This window comes from Littorina saxatilis, unplaced genomic scaffold (assembly GCF_037325665.1).
Source record: "Littorina saxatilis isolate snail1 unplaced genomic scaffold, US_GU_Lsax_2.0 scaffold_124, whole genome shotgun sequence".
In the NCBI taxonomy this organism is placed as follows: Eukaryota; Metazoa; Mollusca; class Gastropoda; order Littorinimorpha; family Littorinidae; genus Littorina; species Littorina saxatilis.
In genome coordinates, this window is record NW_027126204.1 from 58,692 (window position 1) to 79,766 (window position 21,075).

The 21,075-nt window shown below is 40.4% G+C and overlaps 1 long non-coding RNA gene across 2 annotated transcripts; it reads right to left on the reverse strand.

The window, feature by feature from the left end:
- Window positions 1-1,082: 1,082 nt before the first annotated feature.
- On the reverse strand, window positions 1,083-9,589 carry LOC138954656 (uncharacterized). 2 transcript variants are annotated; one of them, XR_011451925.1, is made up of 6 exons: window positions 8,915-9,589; window positions 7,061-8,395; window positions 5,225-5,446; window positions 4,543-4,691; window positions 4,229-4,359; window positions 1,083-3,171 (listed from the first exon to the last, which is right to left on the reverse strand). It is a non-coding gene; the product is annotated as an uncharacterized lncRNA (long non-coding RNA). The 2 variants fall into 2 exon arrangements; XR_011451924.1 differs by lacking the exon at window positions 4,229-4,359 and having other exon boundaries at window positions 8,915-9,585.
- Between the last annotated feature and the right edge of the window lie 11,486 nt (window positions 9,590-21,075).

Genomic DNA, 21,075 nt, shown 5'->3' on the forward strand with positions numbered 1-21,075 from the left:
GTGTTTCCGCCTGAGGCCGAGGCACTGGAATCTGCGTCATCAGTGGTTGACGTCATAGCTCCCAACTTTGAGACTGTGCAAGTGTGCGTGGTTGACAGAATTCGGGAAACTTGCAGTTGCTGGTTGTCGAACATTTTCGCGTAACTGAGTACAGACTGAATGTTTTTATGTCCTGATTTCTCCATTATATGGGTTGGGGGAACTCCAGAATCATTGAGCTTCTGTACACTGGGCGAAAAGTGGCGTTTTGTATCTTACAAAACTACTCAAAATCCCAACAAAACTTCAAGTTTCAATGGGTTTATCACATTTTGGTGTTCACGACAACGCCAGATTTTGATTGGATTTTGTTGAAGTTATCGCAGCGAAATTGCCTGGAATTTCAGCGCGTTTTGCGACGGTCAAAACATCATGTTAAACCATGTTACAGCATGTCTGTAACATGCAAAAATTCCAAGTTTTGATGGCATTAAAGCTTTGGTTTAACGCCAAGTAACATCATGTTATCGTAGACTTAACTTGCAAAACTGCTTGTTTTGGTGGTGTTACAGTTTGCTTGTAATGTGATTAACATCATGTTATCGTAGACTTAACTTGCAAAACTGCTTGTTTTGGTGGTGTTACAGCTTGCTTGTAATGTGATTAACATCATGTTATCGTAGACTTAACTTGCAAAACTGCTTGTTTTGGTGGTGTTACAGCTTGCTTGTAATGTGATTAACATCATGCTGGTATAACATGCAAAACCCCATGTTATGTTGGTGTTAAAGCTTGCTCAAATGCCTATTAACTCCATGTTATGTTGGTGTTAAAGCTTGCTCAAATGCCTATTAACACCATTTTAGTTGGTGTAAGGCTTGATTATTAATGTAAAAAAACACCATGTTATGACGTTCACATAATTGTTTTCCACTGGATGGAATTTTGTGGAAAAGAAAGCATGTTGTTTGGGAATTGTGTGCGGGTTTCATGCTTGGATATTGCACTATGCTGACTTGTCACAGGTCAATTTACATTTAACAATATTAGTTTTCAAATGCATCATCCTTCACACATTATGTAAACATCTTTAACATTAACACTTTGGTTGTAAAATGATTGCACTTTATTCAAACAGGAAAAAAACAAAAATGCTGATTCACAATGTACAATAGCAAAGGACTATTTTGAGTGGAGACAGTGTTCATCCACACTATAGATGCCCTGTGAAAACATTGGCCATAGATATATGTGAATTACTTCCCTTGGGTATGAACATTTATGAATGATTAAATGGGTGAAAGAAGGCCACACAAAATGAAAATCAGTAAATAACAAAATCACTTCCCTTGTGAGTAAGAACAGTCATACCATGTTCCAACTTTTTGCTAAAAATTCGCCCACAATGTGACCTTCAAAGTTAACAAGAAGAGCAAACGCTCGATCGAGTCACTTTCGCAGTTCTGAATATTATATGAGGCATCAGATGGACAGGAAGAAATTGCTATTCACAACACAATGCATACCTGAAGAATGAGATTGTATGGATCGAGCAACTGAATCAAATCCGATGAATAGTTTCAGAGATATGATATTTCAATTTTTTTCCTTCAAGACATACCTGTGACCTTGAAAAAGGTCAAAGGTCACCAAAGCAGACGTCAAAGTGTAGAGGTCACTGGGAGTCACGTTCACATAAAATTTGAGCCCGGTCACTTTTATAGTTTCCGAGAAAAGCCCAACGTTAAGTTGTGTGTTGCCGAACAGAAAAGGCTAGTTATCTCCCTTGTTTTTCTGATAACGTTCGTTAAAGGCTACAGATGTAAATACTTTGATGTAAAGAATAATCCTACAAAGTTTCAATCACATCCGATGAACTTTGTCAAAGATATAAAATGTCTAATTTTTCCTTTGACGCTGACCTGTGACCTTGAAAAAGGTCAAAGGTCAACGAAACCATCGTTAAAGTGTAGAGGTCATTGGAGGTCACGACTAAACAAAATATGAGCCCGATCGCTTTGATAGTTTCCGAGAAAAGTCCAACGTTAAGGTGGTGTCTACGGACGGCCGGCCGGCCGGACAGACTAACACTGACCGATTACATAGAGTCACTTTTTCTCAAGTGACTCAAAAAGGGGTAACTGAACTTCATGTTTGGATGTCATGGAGTCATGGAGTCCAACATGAAGAAATGTATAAGAACACAAGAATGTATGAATGACAAAGAACAAATGTTTATTTTTGAATGTTTTATGTATGTTATTATTACGGACACAAAAGCTCAGCAATGCAATTTCTCTTTTAGAGATTAATGAAGTTATTGTATTGTATGTCAGTAAATTTTGAAAGCCCTAGATTCATAAACATCTGAAAACTGCTCAACGTCTTTGCATCACGGCACATTAATAAAAGTAAGAGTTAGTAAGACTGGCCTAACTGCTATGGTGAGGCAGTAATAACTCGTTGATGAAGAATTATTTGAATTCTGAATTTCGAACAAACAAATACAGTGTCCTTCCAAACCCCCTTTTCAGGCCTCCAAGAATAAAAAAATAAGCTGGTCTTAAAAAGGAGGAAATCTGCTTAATATGTAGGTAAATGTACAACAGGTTGTGAACAGAAAATCCAAAAATGTAAGGTCTGAAAAGCGGGGAAGTTTGAAAAGGGGGGAAGGGGGGGACCTAAAATGTGACGATCATAACAACCATAATTTATCTAACAAAGTTCATTCTGAAATCTTCTTCAGCGTTTGATTATGGAGAGACTAAATCCTCAGTTCAGATGTGGTCTTAACTCCTTGTCTCCCAGGTACACACAGTCACTATGTACATTGCATCTGTTATCATTCGGCACATATCCGCATCCTGCTTAGACTGTTAGCTTCAGTCGCTTCCTGTAACGTTGATCTAACGCCAGGATTCTAGCCTGTTGATACAGTTTCTACAATTCTGAGTGACCTGCTGCAGCACAGCTGGTCTCGGCTTAAAAAATCTTGGTCAACATAGATGGGGTACAAAGTGTTAAAATAAAGCGTCCTTCCAAAGTTGATGACAGGTCCCCAGAGTATTCACAAAATTATATGGTACTGGAACTGGAAGCCTTGCACGGCGACGAAAAAGATGTCCACGCCTACATGAAGAAGCATCCTTCACGGCTTCAGCGGAAACAGTCGGCTGGGGATGAGGACAGCACCTATGTAAAAAATATAGACAAGAACAAAAATATATGTCAATGGGAAAACAAAGAAACAAGTAGAGAAGGACCTCCCCACCTTTACACAGTGAAAATGAAAAACACATGTGAATGTACTTATGTTTTAAATCTCCCCCCCCACCCCCCCCAATTAAGACCAATTATCCAAGATATTTTTCAGTCCTCAAAGGAGAATTTCACTGTTCTCACAGAACCCTGAAGAAAACTGAGCTGTGCTAATATATTATATAACTGCAAACATCCCTCAAATTCAATATTGCAAGCCACTATACATTCCTCATAAAGGCACTTCATGCTCACGTGTGAAAACTAACATAAGTTTACAAGTGTGTATCTACTTATAATAATAATAATAATAACGGGCATTTATAAAGCGCCTTATCAGAAGTTCAAAGCGCGTGACAACAATACGTGTATAAAAAATTCATACAATCACTGTCAGATTCAAACAACACATCATGCACATCTCACATCCCCAGACTCTATGCCAAGGCCAAAAAAAAAAGAAGTCTGTTTACGGTATCCCGACCGACCCTATTTTTTTGCGCGACCCTAGACTTTTTTTTGGCATTTGGGAAAAAAAGAAAAAAAATCAAAATTTTAAAACAAAGTTTGTCAATGTTTTTTGGCAAAATAATTTGATGTTTTTTGGAGAAAAAAAAATCCCGACCTACCGACCCTATTTTTTGGGCCGATGTTACCGTAAACAGACTATTTTTTTGTTTGGCCTAAGGAACTATCCGTAATGTTGTTGTTGGAACAAGTGAGTTTTCAAATTGGACTTAAAAGATGAAATCATGTATGGAGAGTGACGTAATAGAAAGGGGAGTGAATTCCATAACTGAGGGCCATGATATGAAAACGTGCGGAAGCCATGAGCCTTGCGTTTAAAGCAACCTTGACGGAGAAGTCGAGCATCAGCAGAAGAATGAAGGGTGCGAGAGGGAGTGTAGAGGGAGACCAGTTACGAAAGATAGGCAGGTGCCGATTCAGAGAATGAGAGATGATCTTGTAGCAGAAGCAGGCAGCTTTATACCTAATACGTTGAGACACAGGAAGCCAGTGAAGTTCTTTCATGAGAGGAGTGCTGCAGAGTGTTGTACTTTTTGCAAGGGTTGGAGAGTGGAGTCAGGGCAGCCTAGGAGAAGGGATTTGCTGTAATCTAATCTACACAGAATGCAGGATGTAACGAGAGTTTTAGTGGCATCAACAGTCAGAAATGTTCTTGTGGAACCTATTCTTCTAGTTCTAATGTAGTACCTGTTTGTAGTGAACTCACCAGCAGGAGTATTGCATACATAATTACGCATTACTGAATTAAAGTAACTATTTTCAAAGCTTCTCGCTTACCTTGGAATAGTGTCAAGCAGCTTATGTTGTGTCTAGATCAGCAATCAGATCTTCACACTCAGCCTGCACTTGCTGAAAACTGGACATGCCTGTATCTCAATCAAGCTGTTGTTGCGGAGACAACGGAACCATGCTCAAGTCAGGTCCAACTGAAATAAAAGCATATTGTTAGCTGATAAATGATTTGATCAAGCAAAACCATGCGGTATTTTTTTAATAAAATATTTTGTATACCCCGCTAATGCAAAAATAATGTACTTATTTACTATTAGCATTAATTTTAGCTGGTCATTCAAACCAGAGCTTGTTCTAGAACTCCACAAGAACAACCATGGCAGTTGGCAATGGCACTGGCAGAATACAGATCAAAACAATATTAGTATTAGCCTCACCAAGGGTTGACTTCCCATCAAAATGAATGACGGACTGAATCAAACTTCAGAGACATTACAATTTTTCACAACGATTTTTTCAGCAAACAGCCATGTTTACCTGTACAAATGTATCAGTGATATCACTATGAGTATGACAGTATGACAGTGTGGTAAGCTTACCGACGATTCGTTCAGTATAGTCTTTCTATGTAAGTAGTGGTCCAGTGAACGATACCTTCCGCCTGTGGTTCGAGACAGAGATTAAGTTGAAACTTAATTCGAGAAGCCAAACACTGACGAATACTTACGTATTTTGAGCAAAACCCACGCACGTCGACCACAAGTTGATGTCTGCTGGAGTACGTAATCATAACGTAGAGGACAACAGTTTCACTTGGCTGGCTTCGGTTATTCCCTGTATCTGTTCCTTGCTGTTCTCCAAGAGACACCATGGTGCAGCAAGCTGAAGGGTGTCCTGTCGTATTTCCTCGAAGTTGTAGTAGGCAACCAGGAGGTGGGGGGCGACTGACCTGCAGCAGAATTCAAATCAATTAGTCAAGTCACTATGACATATCTTTATTGTTATCGCCACACGACGGGCGCTGTGGCGGGGTGGTAAGACGTCGGCCTCGTAATCGGAAGGTCGAGGGTTCGAATCCCGGCCGCGGCCGCCTGGTGGGTTAAGAGTGGAGATTTTTCCGATCTCCCAGGTCAACTTGTGTGCAGACCTGCTAGTGACTTATCCCCCTTCGTGTGTACAGTAGTCCCTTCCATTTCCGGCCCTTTCGTGGGCGTGAACCTACCCGGAGCGGCCAGCTTTCCCATGACTAATGAGTTTTCCTTCTATAATTGACTCTTAATGGCCGTTAACCTGTCTGACGCGGTCAACGGTCACTGATTTTTGCCCTAAGGTGCCCCTCTTACTCGACAGGAGCGGCCACTTAACGGCCACTTGTCACTTTCGCGGGTGAGCGCCTGTGGTGTGTGTGTGTGTGTGTGTGTGTGTGTGTGTGTGTGTTGTGTGCACAGACGGCACAGCACGAGCAGACGACGTGAATACTTACGCATGCGCAAACTGTAAATACAGACATGCGCATACATGTACATTTACGGCAGTCACTTCCGGATCGATCACAGCTGATGTGAGTTTGAAACACTTGTTTATCTGACACTCAAATACATATATAATAATCCAAACAACACACATAGAAACATACGAAACAATAGCTTAGCCAGGACGATCGAGTTAAACACGCAAATAATTAAGATGTATAAACGAAAGCAAAACTAACAGAGACAATGAATCGGCGGCTCGTGGATGATCGCTTTCTTTTCTTCATGAAAACTTGATCGTGTTTTGGGGTTTTTTTTGGAGGAGGAGGGGGCCTGTAATGAACGGCCACCTGATATTTGCGGTCACCTTTGCAATGACTAATGGGTGACCGGATATGGCAGGTACTACTGTACACGCAACCACAAGACCAAGTGCGCACGGAAAAGATCCTGTAATCCATGTCAGAGTTCGGTGGGTTATGGAAACACGAAAATACCCACCATGCTTCCTCCGAAAGCGGCGTGTGGCTGCCTAAATGGCGGGGTAAAAACGGTCATACATGTAAAAACACGAGTGTACATGGGAGTTTCAGCCCACGAACGCAGAAGAAGAAGTTATCGCCACACCAACCCTAAATTTTTCCTACCATACTGTACTATTTGTTATCCGAGAGAGAAAAAATCCATGTTGCAGACTCAACTGGAAAAATTCCCTTCTCCATCATCTAGTGGACAGAGCTCACATGATTTCAAACAAATCTTTTTTTAAAAGTCACATACTTTGTGCGACAGTGTTAGTTTACTGTAACTGTAATTTATAAATAGCAAATTAAAAAATATCACTTATCAGATAATCAGCTAAATGCCTGGCAGATGACCCTCATTCAAAGTGAGTCGTGGCTAAACCATGAAACTAGAAAAACAGGTTATAATATATAACTATAAATCTCACACTGACAGCGGACAGAAACTGAGAAAACACCCAGTATACATGTACCGGTACTCACAAAAGAGTTACAAGTAGCATATTATCACTATCAGTATCACTAATAGCATACTATACTGGGCAAATAACAGCAATTTTTACTCACTGGGGGTTTCCTGGCTGGAGTCTTTGGTGTTTCTGTTAGGCGCGTTTGATCGATCTGCGCGATCGCGCTGCGCGTTTGGTGGATCGATCAAACGCGCACACATCGATCGATGTGTGCGCGTTTGATCGATGCAAAGAATACAATACAAGAATCGTTAAAACGCGCAGCTCTTATACTTGCGCATTTGGACGATCTGTCACAAAGTAAGTCCCTACCACACACAAACGTCGCACGCCGGAAGTGAAAAGTTTCAAATACAGGAATGTCCGAAATATACCCCGACAACGTTTTTGATTACAATTCAGCTATTTTTTCTTTTTTTTTTGATTACTGCTGAGCTCTATTCACATAGGCTCAAGTTAGTTTTATTGCTTCAGTCTCTCTTCATTCGTTTAACTCATACATGATGGAGAGGTTTAGGCACACACTGCGGCAAGTGGAGGCAGATACATGCATCAGCCATGTGTCCCAAATCAATCTTGATGTCAAGCGAAAAGTTCAATACGATTGTGAACCACCTAAGAGACAAACACACACACACACACACACACACACACACACACACACACACACACTGCACACATGCACTTACATACACCCAGACACATACACATACACACCCGCGCACATACACACACATGCACAACCTTACACACACAAACACACACACACGGGCGGGGATGTAGCTCAGTCAGTCGGTAGCGCGCTGGATTTGTATCCAGTTGGTCGCTGTCAGCGTGAGTTCGTCCCCACGTTCGGTGAGAGATTTATTTCTCCGAGTCAACTTTGTGTGCAGACTCGCGCCTCGGTGTCCGAACACCCCCGTGTGTACACGGCAAGCACAAGACCAAGTGCGCACGATGACTGCCTAAATGAGAGAGAGAGAGAGACAGAAAGAGAGAAAGAGAGAGAGAGAGAGAGAGAGAGAGAGAGAGAGAGACGCACGCGGGCCAAGGAAGAGAGAGAAAGAGATACAGGGACAGGGACAAACATACTGACAGTAGCTGAAGTATATGGGTTCATCGACAGAGAGAGAGAGAGAAAGAGAAAGACCTACTTCCGGTCATTGCCAGCAGACGTGTGTGTGCGTAGTACGATGGTGATTTGTGAGACGGATCGTCCAAATGCGCAAGTATATAAGAGCTGCGCGTTTTAACGATTCTTGTATTCTTTGTATCGATCAAACGCGCACACATCGATCGATGTGTGCGCGTTTGATCGATCCACCAAACGCGCAGCGCGATCGCGCAGATCGATCAAACGCGCCTAACATTTCTACTGACTTCTGTAGCACATGGTTGGTTGGCAGACTTCCTGGAATGAGTGCTCGCTTGCCTGTAGGCCCAGCAAAAAAACATGCAAAGAAAATGTTCAAAATGCTGAGTCGAAATTATAAGTTAAATTAACTAAACAGACCTATACATTTAGATCTATTGAAATAGAAACAAGAATTAGTAAAACACACTACTGCAAATCTGTCAAGAATGAACAAGACTGACTCAGTGACCGAGTAAAACAACAAAAGAAATCTAAGTTACTATTCTAAGTTCTAACCCAGAAGTTTACTAGAATATATTCAAAAACACATTATCACAAGAACAAAGAGTGGTTTTTCCCCATTACCTAATAATTATAGCTCAGAATTACGCCTTTGTCAATGTATGATTCAGAATACGATTGTGTTATTTTTTGTCTGCGAGCTGTAAAAGTACTAGTTACTACAAGTACTAAGCTTCATACTGATTGATTGATACTACTAGAGCTTCGTCACTTGAAGCATTACAAGCAAAACAACACAGCACAGACAATCAGATGAAAGCTTATTTTCGCTATATTACTAGTTTTTTTACGTACCGTATTTGAAGCATGTTTCTTTGAAATGTCGGGAACATATATATATCCTCGCATTCTTCGGGTTGAAAAGCTTGTCAGCACGGTTGATTTTGTGGAAGAGCAGCTCTCCATTCGGCATCCGCTTTTCCGTTTGGTATACCATGGAAAGTTATAAGCGTTGAAGATCTTAGTGAGCTCACGCTGCATCCAGGCATACAACAATTTGCACCGGGCATCTTGAAATCATGGTTCACTTCTCTGGCATCATCGAAAAATGGCGAAACGGAAGTGACTTTTTTCGGAATGCAGCTTTCTTCCGGTTGTCAGCACTTACCGCGAGCGCAGCGAGTTGGCGATTGATCCAGTCAATACACAACTATGCGCCGGCATAGACCACTGATCTAACAAGAAAAATGTTCATTCAAAATGAACAGCGTCGATGCAATGTCCACCAAAGATTTATTTTGGGAAGTGTTAAAGGTTAGGGTCAAAAGTTAATGAATTGCATGTTGTGCTGGATATAGGCCTATATAAATTGTTTATTTCAGTCAATGCTTGCCATAATTGATCAAACAGCCACAAGAAAAAAAAACTTTTTAATTAAAAAATAGAGCTTGTTTGAAACAGGTAGAAAGGAAGAGTTGATATTGCAATATCTGTACGTGGGAATGTGGTGAAAAAGAGTGCTAAAAGTAGTAAGTCAGTCTCAGATCCATTTCAAATATTTATTGCAGAAAAACAAAATACAAATTACAAAAAAACACAGAACCATTACCAGGTGTCCTAGGAATGTTTGAAAACAATAGTTTTAATTTTACACTGTAAATACAGGAATCAGAATTAAACACCTCAAACTGATTGGCACATGCATAATGAATCACCTGGAATTGCAACAGGGAGATACTGAAGTAATTGGAAACAAACATCTGAAATTGACAGAGAAACAATTGAAAATATAGTACCAGTTGACATGAGCGTACAATATTTTAATGGAAGTGCAATTTTAGCACGAAGCATCCGCACGAGGATGCACTAACAATTACATAGTGCCACAAAATGTGTACGGACATTTCACAACCGTGCATTATTAGCACAGAACACATACATGGGGGCGCACAAAACATTATTGTGACAATAATTTACACGAAACATTTCACATAAGTACATTTTTATGCATGGTGCATCTACTACAGGAGGGTGCTCCAACAATGATGCATAGTGCCAACATTTAGCGCAAACTTTTCACAAAAGTGCATTATTACCACAAAGCGCATACAGCGATTATATAGTAGCAAGTTGCACTAAACATTGGAACAAAATGCATTTTGTTCAAATGTTAACAGCACAGCACCAAGTTTTGCATAAGTGCACAACAGCACTGACCATTTCACAAAAGTGCATAACAGATGTGACAATTTTACAAAAGTGCATTGACCATTTCAGGCAGATGGCTAACATGCAGATTTCGCTTTTGTCTGTCTTTCTTTGAAAAGTAGGCATGTTCAAGATCGATGAAGTCATGAGCAATTGGGTTAGATGACAGAAAAGATTCAAAAACGTCAGATTCAGTTAGATGACAGAAAAGATTCAAAAACGTCAGATTCAGTGTTTTGGGCACTGTTGAACAGGAACATTCTCTCCTGTTCAACAAATGTGGGTTCAATTCAAAAGCAACATTGTCACAGATAGGCTAGTGTTACATTTCTGTAAAGTTTCAAAAACATCTTCCATGTGTTGGTTACTGTTGAACAGAGGCATATTTTCCTGTTCAAAAAAGTCTGACACAAATTTTCGTAGTTGTGGGTTAAGGTTCGATCTATACCGTCATTCAAACGAGTCGTAGAACCGTCATTGTCACAGATAGTGTTACATTTCTGTTTTACATTCAAACGAGTCGTTGAAGTAGTAGTACATTTGCGTTTGGTTGTTATATTTAGTCAAGTTTTGACTAAATATTTTAACATCGAGGGGGAATCGAAACGAGGGTCGTGGTGTATGTGTGTGCGTGTGTGCGTGTGTGCGTGCGTGCGTGTAGAGCGATTCAGACCAAACTATTGGACCGATCTTTATGAAATTTGACATGAGAGTTCCTGGGATTGATATCCCCATACGTTTTTTTCATTTTTTTGATAAATGTCTTTGATGACGTCATATCCGGCTTTTCGTGAAAGTTGAGGCGGCACTGTCACGCTCTCATTTTTCAACCAAATTGGTTGCAATTTTGGTCAAGTAATCTTCGACGAAGCCCGGGGTTCGGTATTGCATTTCAGCTTGGTGGCTTAAAAATTAATTAATGACTTTGGTCATTAAAAATCTGAAAATTGTAAAAAAAAATAAAAATTTATAAAACGATCCAAATTTACGTTTATCTTATTCTCCATCATTTGCTGATTCCAAAAACATATAAATATGTTATATTCGGATTAAAAACAAGCTCTGAAAATTAAATATATAAAAATTATTATCAAAATTAAATTGTCCAAATCAATTTAAAAACACTTTCATCTTATTCCTTGTCGGTTCCTGATTCCAAAAACATATAGATATGATATGTTTGGATTAAAAACACGCTCAGAAAGTTAAAACAAAGAGAGGTACAGAAAAGCGTGCTATCCTTCTTAGCGCAACTACTACCCCGCTCTTCTTGTCAATTTCACTGCCTTTGCCATGAGCGGTGGCCTGACGATGCTACGAGTAAAATGGCATTGCGTTTCATTCTGTGAGTTCGACAGCTACTTGACTAAATATTGTATTTTCGCCTTACGCGACTTGTTTCTTTTAGATTCCTGTCACTCATACTAGCAGTATTGATTGAGGTACATACATCTGTTGATGTACAGGGATGACTTGTTTGTAATGAATCCTTGTTTCCTCCACATTGAGTTTGCATTGCAGTTGGACAGAAATGAACAGGTGTTAATTGATAAACACATTGATAATGGCTTTTGAGAAAATCAATCAATTCTGCAAAGGAATTAACTTGATGACATCAAAACTGCAGCGCCATTTGAAGAATGGTTACCATTTCTGTTTCTTTGATGGGAACTGATGATCAAACAAATAAAAACTTTGACTATCCAAGTTACCATGAATGGCAATAGTTGACTCCTGAAAAGTAGCAAGGATATAATTTGAGACGATAAACGCCTGATGCAATACCTCCTCAAGGTCAGTCAACTCAAAACCTTCATCATTCGCAACATCAGTAGGCAACACAGCGGGATTCGTATGTCCAGAAATCATGTCGAAAAAATATTCCATTTCAAAAGCATGTCCAACCACAGTTGTTGGCAAGTGTTCGTGTCCGAGGTAGCCTTCAGTGTGTGTATATGTATTCATGTGACAGAGAGCGTGACCTCATTCTTCAATCCTCTCTCTCTCTCTTCTTTCTCATTCGAACGCACACACGCAAGAACGTAGCCGCTACGCACGCATGCACGCGCACACACACACACACACACACACACACACACACACCCCGCTGACGCACAAACCACGCACTCACACACTGACTGTCGGCAAGCATCTCTTTTTATATTTAGTCAAGTTTTGACTAAATATTTTAACATCGAGGGGGAATCGAAACGAGGGTCGTGGTGTATGTGCGTGTGTGTGTGTGTGTGTGTGTGTGTGTGTGTGTGTGTGTGTGTGTGTGTGTGTGTGTGTGTGTGTGTGTGTGTGTGTAGAGCGATTCAGACTAAACTACTGGACCGATCTTTATGAAATTTGACATGAGAGTTCCTGGGTATGAAATCCCCGAACGTTTTTTTCATTTTTTGGATAAATGTCTTTGATGACGTCATATCCGGCTTTTCGTGAAAGTTGAGGCGGCACTGTCACGCCCTCATTTTTCAACCAAATTGGTTGAAATTTTGGTCAAGTAGTCTTCGACGAAGCCCGGACTTCGGTATTGCATTTCAGCTTGGTGGCTTAAAAATTAATTAATGACTTTGGTCATTAAAAATCGGAAAATTGTAAAAAAAACAAAACAATTTATAAAACGATCCAAATTTACGTTTATCTTATTCTCCATCATTTGCTGATTCCAAAAACATATAAATATGTTATATACGGATTAAAAACAAGCTCTGAAAATTAAATATATAAAAATTATTATCAAAATTAAATTGTCCAAATCAATTTAAAAACACTTTCATCTTATTCCTTGTCGGTTCCTGATTCCAAAAACATATAGATATGATATGTTTGGATTAAAAACACGCTCAGAAAGTTAAAACAAAGAGAGGTACAGAAACGCGTGCTATCCTTCTTAGCCCAACTACTACCCCGCTCTTCTCGTCAATTTCACTGCCTTTGCCATGAGCGGTGGACTGACGATGCTACGAGTATACGGTCTTGCTGAAAAATGGCATTGCGTTCAGTTTCATTCTGTGAGTTCGACAGCTACTTGACTAAATATTGTATTTTCGCCTTACGCGACTTGTTGTTTTCTTTACCTTTGTTTATTGTGTTTTCGATATTTGTGTTTATTTTTTGCTTGACTTATCTGTTTTATTTTAATGTTTGCTATCCACATCGTGTGATAAATGTTTCTTCTCAGTCTCCGAGTCAGTTTAGTTTCTGCACGCCGCTTTGGTACTCCTTGTTTTTCTAACTGGTGTATTGTGCGCGATTTGCGGATTTATTTTTATTCCTTTCATATGCTGTTGAAGTGTTGTGGGTGTTATTGTCTGTATATGCTATGTTGCGTCTGTGTATGCCTACAAGAATTTGCATTCGCTCTCTGCCAGTACAAGTCCAAACTTTATTGGGTGTAATGTGCCTGTGGTCTGCTGGCAGTCGAGCACAGATAGTTTTCAAACATTCCTCCAGTGAGCCGCCTCGCGCTGCGACCTGAGTAAAGCGCTTCTTTGGTCTCTGGCAACGTTGAACTGCGCTGATATGCCCAGCGACGTGCGGACAAAGTGATCGCTGTATTCACCCTCTCTGGATAACTTGCACATGTCAAAACAGTTGCAGAAACACAAATCTCAAAACTGTTAGGCTTTTTCTCTTTTTATATTTAGTCAAGTTTTGACTAAATATTTTAACGTAGAGGGGGGAATCGAGACGAGGGTCGTGGTGTATGTGTGTGTGTGTGTGTGTGTGTCTGTCTGTCTGTCTCTGTGTGTGTGTAGAGCGATTCAGACCAAACTACTGGACCGATCTTTATGAAATTTGACATGAGAGTTCCTGGGATTGATATCCCCATACGTTTTTTTCATTTTTTTGATAAATGTCTTTGATGACGTCATATCCGGCTTTTCGTGAAAGTTGAGGCGGCACTGTCACGCCCTCATTTTTCAACCAAATTGGTTCAAATTTTGGTCACGTAATCTTCGACGAAGCCCGGACTTCGGTATTGCATTTCAGCGTGGTGGCTTAAAAATTAATTAATGACTTTGGTCATTAAAAATCGGAAAATTGTAAAAAAAAAATAAAAATTTATAAAACGATCCAAATGTACGTTTATCTTATTCTCCATCATTTGCTGATTCCAAAAACATATAAATATGTTATATTCGGATTAAAAACAAGCTCTGAAAATTAAATATATAAAAATTATTATCAAAATTAAATTGTCCAAATCAATTTAAAAACACTTTCATCTTATTCCTTGTCGGTTCCTGATTCCAAAAACATATAGATATGATATGTTTGGATTAAAAACACGCTCAGAAAGTTAAAACAAAGAGAGGTACAGAAAAGCGTGCTATCCTTCTTAGCGCAACTACTACCCCGCTCTTCTTGTCAATTTCACTGCCTTTGCCATGAGCGGTGGCCTGACGATGCTACGAGTAAAATGGCATTGCGTTCAGTTTCATTCTGTGAGTTCGACAGCTACTTGACTAAATATTGTATTTTCGCCTTACGCGACTTGTTTTCACTTTTGGCAGCGTTCACTCTAAATGTGCTGCCTAAAACGGACTCGTTTCTGTCCACAGCCAAAGCTTTCACACAAAATTAAATTTGCTATGACAGCTAAGACCGCATTTGTTACATTTTAGCAGTGTTGACCCCAAGTTTCTACTTCAAACAAAAAATCAATAGCAAAATCTCAAAGTATGTGTGAGTCCCCTAAAATATGGACCACCTTCAACAAATCGAAGAAAAAGAAGCTAAAGGCTTTTTTCATTAATTCATTAAGAAGCTTGCTGGAAATAACCTATTACTAGCCCTCGAGATCAGTTTAAAAAAAAAAAATAACAAAAAGTCTTCTTTTCGTGCAAGTTGATAATTTTACTTATTTTCACTCTGTTTTTGATAAGCTTCTTTAGTTTCCTGGTGTTCTTCAAATAATGCTCTCATCAACCCGAAACAGATCAATCTAAAGCATATTTGAATTAGTCTGATCCAGACATGGCCTGACCAAACAGATCTGAGGACCAAAATGTGGGGAGCACTGGAGGACCTGGAAAGAACGTCCATGTTCATGGCATCCTCCAGATTCCGAGTCTGACACAACCGTCGTACGAAGAAGAAGAAGAATTAGTCTGACTTGTACACTAAGTTGTATCATGCTATTTTGAAGTATAGGGGGCTTTTTTTACAGTGATTCGTGAAGGCCGCTTCACTGGTCCATATTAGGCGCCCAGGCTCCTAATATGTACCATTTGTGATTTTGTATGTATTTAATTTTTGCTGAATGTCTATCAAAGCTATTTCACTCTAATTAGGCCTAACGGCTAACCTAAGAGAGAAGGACTACCAAACACAAAATAAAACTTCTTCGCAAGAAAACAAGCAATAGCTAGTTATCAGCATGAAACAAAAAGTGGTCCATATTAGGAGCCCTTCCTAACTGTCTGTGTCTGCGTCGAAGATGTTACCGTGAATGTGTTTTTAAAAGACATTTGTCAGGGCGGCATTCAAACCACACGCACCAGACACGAACCGACGAACAAAATACTTCTGACAACTTAAATGTAAAATCAACAAGAGTGTAGCAGGGACCTATATTAATATAGGTCTATGAGTGTAGTAAGATTCCAAAGTTGTATTCAGACCAAAACAACAATCATAAAACATACATGGGATCTTTCAAATGTGTGTGTGTGTGTGTGTGTGTGTACGTGTGCGCGCGCGCGCGCGCGCGCGCGCGCGTGCGTGTGTGTGTGTGTGTGTGTGTGTGTGTGTGTGTGTGTGTGTGTGTGATGATAATTAGTTTTAACGTCCTCTTAGAACTGCAACTGGCTTTAGGACAGGTAGAGTTAATATGCTTTATGTGGGGACAAGACACTGAACAAACATGCAACCAGAGAACACATATGGTCGTGTTATAATCATATCTGGAAGTCTGTTGCGATGTTTCAAAATGGGGATGGAAGTGAAGATTGTGTACGCGGAATATGGTTGGACTGGAGCGGTTTTGTAGGCTTATTTTTTTAATTTTTGTTATGTGGAATATTGTTATATTTGTGGCTGAATAGGTAAGTAAGGTAAGTCTGTTTGTCTGTCTGTCTGTAAAACATTACATTTTAAACGGCAGAAATTAATATGTAAACCGCGGAGAGCACAGTTGTGGTTCGCGCTATATAAGCTCCCCATAATAATAATAATAATAATTAAAAGTGTGTGTGTGTGTAAAGCCGAGCGGTGGTAGCTTCACGTAGATATGGGGGAAGGGCTCCTAATATGGACCGGCTCCTAATAATTATGGACCCCCTCCTGTTCTGAAAAACTAACGGTGCTAGAGCGCTCAAAAAAGTTTTGTTCGCTGTATTCAACCTCTCTGGATAACTCGCACATGTCAAAACAGTTGCAGAAACACAAATCTCAAAACCGTTAGGCTTTTTCTAATTTTTTTCATTCAGTTTGGCAGCGTTCACTCTAAATTTGCCGCCTAAAACGGACTCGTTTCTCAGTGTCCACAGCCAAAGCTTTTATCACACAAAAATTACCATATATGACAGCTAAGACCGCATTTGTTACATTTTAGCAGTGTTGACCCCGAGTTTCTACTGCAAACAAAAAATAATGGCAAAATCTCAAAGTATGTGCGAGTCCCCTAATATGGACCACCTTCAACAAATCGAAGAAAAAAAAGCTAAAAGCTATTTTCATTAATTCATTAAGAAGCTTGCTGGAAATAACCTATAACTAGTCTTCGAGATTTAAAAAAAAAATTCTTCTTTTCGTGGAAGTTGATAATTTCACTTATTTTTACTCTGTTTTTGATAAGCTTCTTTAGTTTCTTGGTGTTCTTCAAATAATGCTCTCATCAACCCGAAACAGATCAATCTAAAGCATATTAAAATTAGTCTGACTTGTACACTGAGCTGTATCATGTTATTTTGAAGTATAGGGGGCTTTTTACAGTGATTTGTGAAGGCCGCTTCACTGGTCCATATTAGGCGCCCAGGCTCCTATTATGGACCATTTGTGATTTTGACTGTATTTAATTTTTGCTGAATGTCTATCAAAGCTATTTCACTCTAATTAGGCCTAACGGTTAACCTAAGAGAGATAGGCCGTGATCGTGAAAAGTAGGATGTGCGCCGAAATGGCTGCGATCTGCTGGCCGATGTGAATGCGTGATGTATTGTGTAAAAAAAATTCCATCTCACACGGCATAAATAAATCCATGCGCCTTGAATATGTGCGCGATATAAATTGCATAATTATTATTTTTTTTAAATCCCTGCGCTTAGAACTGTACCCACGGAATACGCGCGATATAAGCCTCATATTGATTGAGAGAAGGACTACCAAACACAAAATAAAACTCTTCGCAAGAAAACAAGCTAGTTATCAGCATGAAACAAAAAGTGGTCCATATTAGGAGCCCTTCCTAATTAACTGTCTGTGTCTGCGTCGAAGATGTTACTGTGAATGTGTTTTTAAAAGACACTTATCAGGACGGCATTCAAACCACACGCACCAGACCGACTAAATGTAACAAACAAGTCGCGTAAGGCGAAAATACAACATTTAGTCAAGCTGTCGAACTCACAGAATGAAACTGAACGCAATGCAATTTTTCAACAAGACCGTATACTCGTAGCATCGTCAGTCCACCGCTCATGGCAAAGGCAGTTAAATTGACAAGAAGAGCGGGGTATAGTAGTTGCGCTGAGAAGGATAGCACACTTTTCTGTACCTCTCTTCGTTTTAACTTTCTGAGCGTGTTTTTAATCCAAACATGTCATATCTATATGTTTTTGGAATCAGGAACCGACAAGGAATGAGATGAAAGTGTTTTTAAATTGATTTCGAAAATTTAACTTTGATCATAATTTTAATTTTTTTAATTTTCAGAGCTTGTTTTTAATCCAAATACAACATATTTATATGTTTTCGGAGTCAGAAAATGATGAAGAATAAGATGAACGTAAATTTGAATCATTTTATAAAAAAAAAAGTTTTTTTACAATTTTTAGATTTTTAATGACCAAAGTCATGAATTAATTTTTAAGCCACCAAGCTGAAATGCAATACCAAAGTCCGGCCTTCGTCGAAGATTGCTTGGCCAAAATTTCAATCCATTTGATTGAAAAATTAGGGTTGACAGTGCCCCTCAACTTTTACAAAAAGCCGGATATGACGTCATCAAAGACATTTATCGAAAAAAATGAAAAAAAACATCTGGGGAGATCATACCCAGGAACTCTCATGTAAAATTTCATAAAGATCGGTATAGTAGTTTACTCTGAATCGCTCTACACACACACACACACACACACACACACAAACACACACACACACACACATGCACCACGACCCTCCGGCTCGTCTCGATTCCCCCTCTATGTTAAAACATTTAGTCAAAACTTGACTAAATGTAACAAGTCGCGTAAGGCGAAAATACAACATTTAGTCAAGTAGCTGTCGAACTCACAGAATGAAACTGAACGCAATGCAACACTCGTAGCATCGTCAGTCCACCGCGCACGGCAAAGGCAGTGAAATTGACAAGAAGAGCGGGGTAGTACTTGCGCTGAGAAGGATAGCACGCTTTTCTGTACCTCTCTTCGTTTGAACTTTCTGAGCGTGTTTTTAATCCAAACAGATCATAAATATATGTTTTTGGAATCAGGAACCGACAAGGAATAAGATGAAGGTGTTTTTAAATTGATTAGGACAATTTAATCCCGTGAACGCTATACTGTAATCGACTTGAGAAATGTGCATACCGAATAATACATGATAAAGAAGGATTCTTTGTGCCCGGCTACGTGCTACAGTTGGAGGTGGAAGTTCACCAAAAATTGGGACCATACTAACAAAAATACGGTGGGTGCAATAGTCGCCCCCATTTTTTCAGCAAACGCCACCCAAGGCCGTTTTGGACGGGTAGAAATTCCGTAGTTTCCAAGTCTATGGATAAAGCTTGCGTAAGAAGAATACGTCACGGTCGAAAGTCTTTGACGTCAATTAATGCATCATGACGTCATGCCTCCCTTAAGTCTTTCTCTCTCGCGCAGTGTGTGTGTTGGTGTTCATTTTGTGCACATGTATGTGTTACTGTTTGTGTGTGTGTGTGTGTGTGTGTGTGTGTGTGTGTGTGTGTGTGTGTGTGTGTGTGTGTGTATGTGTGTGTGTGTGTGTGTGTGTGTGTGTGTGTGTGTGTGCGCGCACGCGTGCATGAGTCTGTACTCGTATGTGTGTTGTGTGTGTGTGTGTGTGTATTTGTGTGTGTGTGTGTGTGTGTGTGTGTGTGTGTGTGTGTGCGCGCGCGCACGCGTGCATGAGTCTGTACTGGTGTGTGTGTAAGTGTGTGTGTGGGCATAAGTGTATGTGTGTGCGTGTATGTGTGTTTGTTTGTAAAGGTGTGTATGTCCGTCTGTCCATATGTGCGTATGGGTGTGTGTTTTGTGTGTATGAAGTTTTTTGTGAGAGAGTGAGTGAGTGCGTGTTAGTGAGTGTGTGTATGTGTGTGTGTGCGTAAGTGTATGTGTGTGTGTATGTGTGTTTGTTTGAGAGAGAGAGAGAGAGAGAGTGTGTGTGTGTGTGTGAATGAGTGTGCAGGAGTTTGTGTGTGTGTTTGTGTGTGTATGAGCGTGTATATGTGTTTGTTTGTAAAGCTGTGTGTGTCCGACTGTCTATGTGCGTATTTGTTTGTTTGCTTAACGCCCAGCCGACCACGAAGGGCCATATCAGGGCGGTGCTGCTTTGACATATAACGTGCGCCACACACAAGACAGAAGTCGCAGCACAGGCTTCACAATATTCTGACACCGGACCAACCAGTCCTAGCACTAACCCCATAATGCCAGGCGGAGCAGCCACTAGATTGCCAATTTTAAAGTCTTAGGTATGACCCGGCCGGGGTTCGAACCCACGACCTCCCGATCACGGGGCGGACGCCTTACCACTAGGCCAACCGTGCCGGTCTATGTGCGTATAAGTGTGTGTTTTGTGTGTATGAGATTTGTGTGAGTCAATGTGTGTGTGTGTGGGTGTGTGTGTGTGTGTGCGTTTGTACAGTGTGTGTGTGTGTGTGTGTGTGTCTGTATAAGAGAGAGAGAGTGGGTGGGTGTGTGTATATGCGTATGCGTAAGTGTATGCGTGTGTGTATGTGTGTTTGTTTGTAAAGGTGTTTATGTCCGTCTGTCTATGTGTGCGTATGGGGGTGTGTTTTGTGTGTATGAAATGTGTGTGAGAGAGTGAGTGAGTGCGTGTGAGTGAGTGTGTATGTGTGTACGTGTGTAACTTGGGGTGTGTGTGTGTGCGTTTGCGTGTGTGTGTGTGTGTGTGTGTGTGTGTGTGTGTGTGTGTGTATAAGAAAGACTGAGAGAGAGGTAGAAAGAGTGTGTGTGTGTGTGAATGTGTGTGTGCATGAGTTTGTGTGTATGTTTGTGTGTGTATGAGTGTGTATATGTGTTTGTTTGTAAAGGTGTGTGTCCGTCTGTCTATGTGCGTATTTGCTTGTTTGTTTGCTTAACGCCCAGCCGACCACGAAGGGCCATAATTATCAGGGCGGTGCTGCTTTGACATATAACGTGCGCCACACACAAGGCAGAAGTCGCAGCACAGGCTTCATGTCTCACCCAGTCACATTATTCTGACACCGGACCAACCAGTCCTAGCATGCACTAACCCCATAATGCCAGACGCCAGGCGGAGCAGCCACTAGATTGCCAATTTTAAAGTCTTAGGTATGACCCGGCCTGGGTTCGAACCCACGACTTCCCGATCACGGGGCGGACGCCTTACCACTAGGCCAACCGTGTATGTGCGTA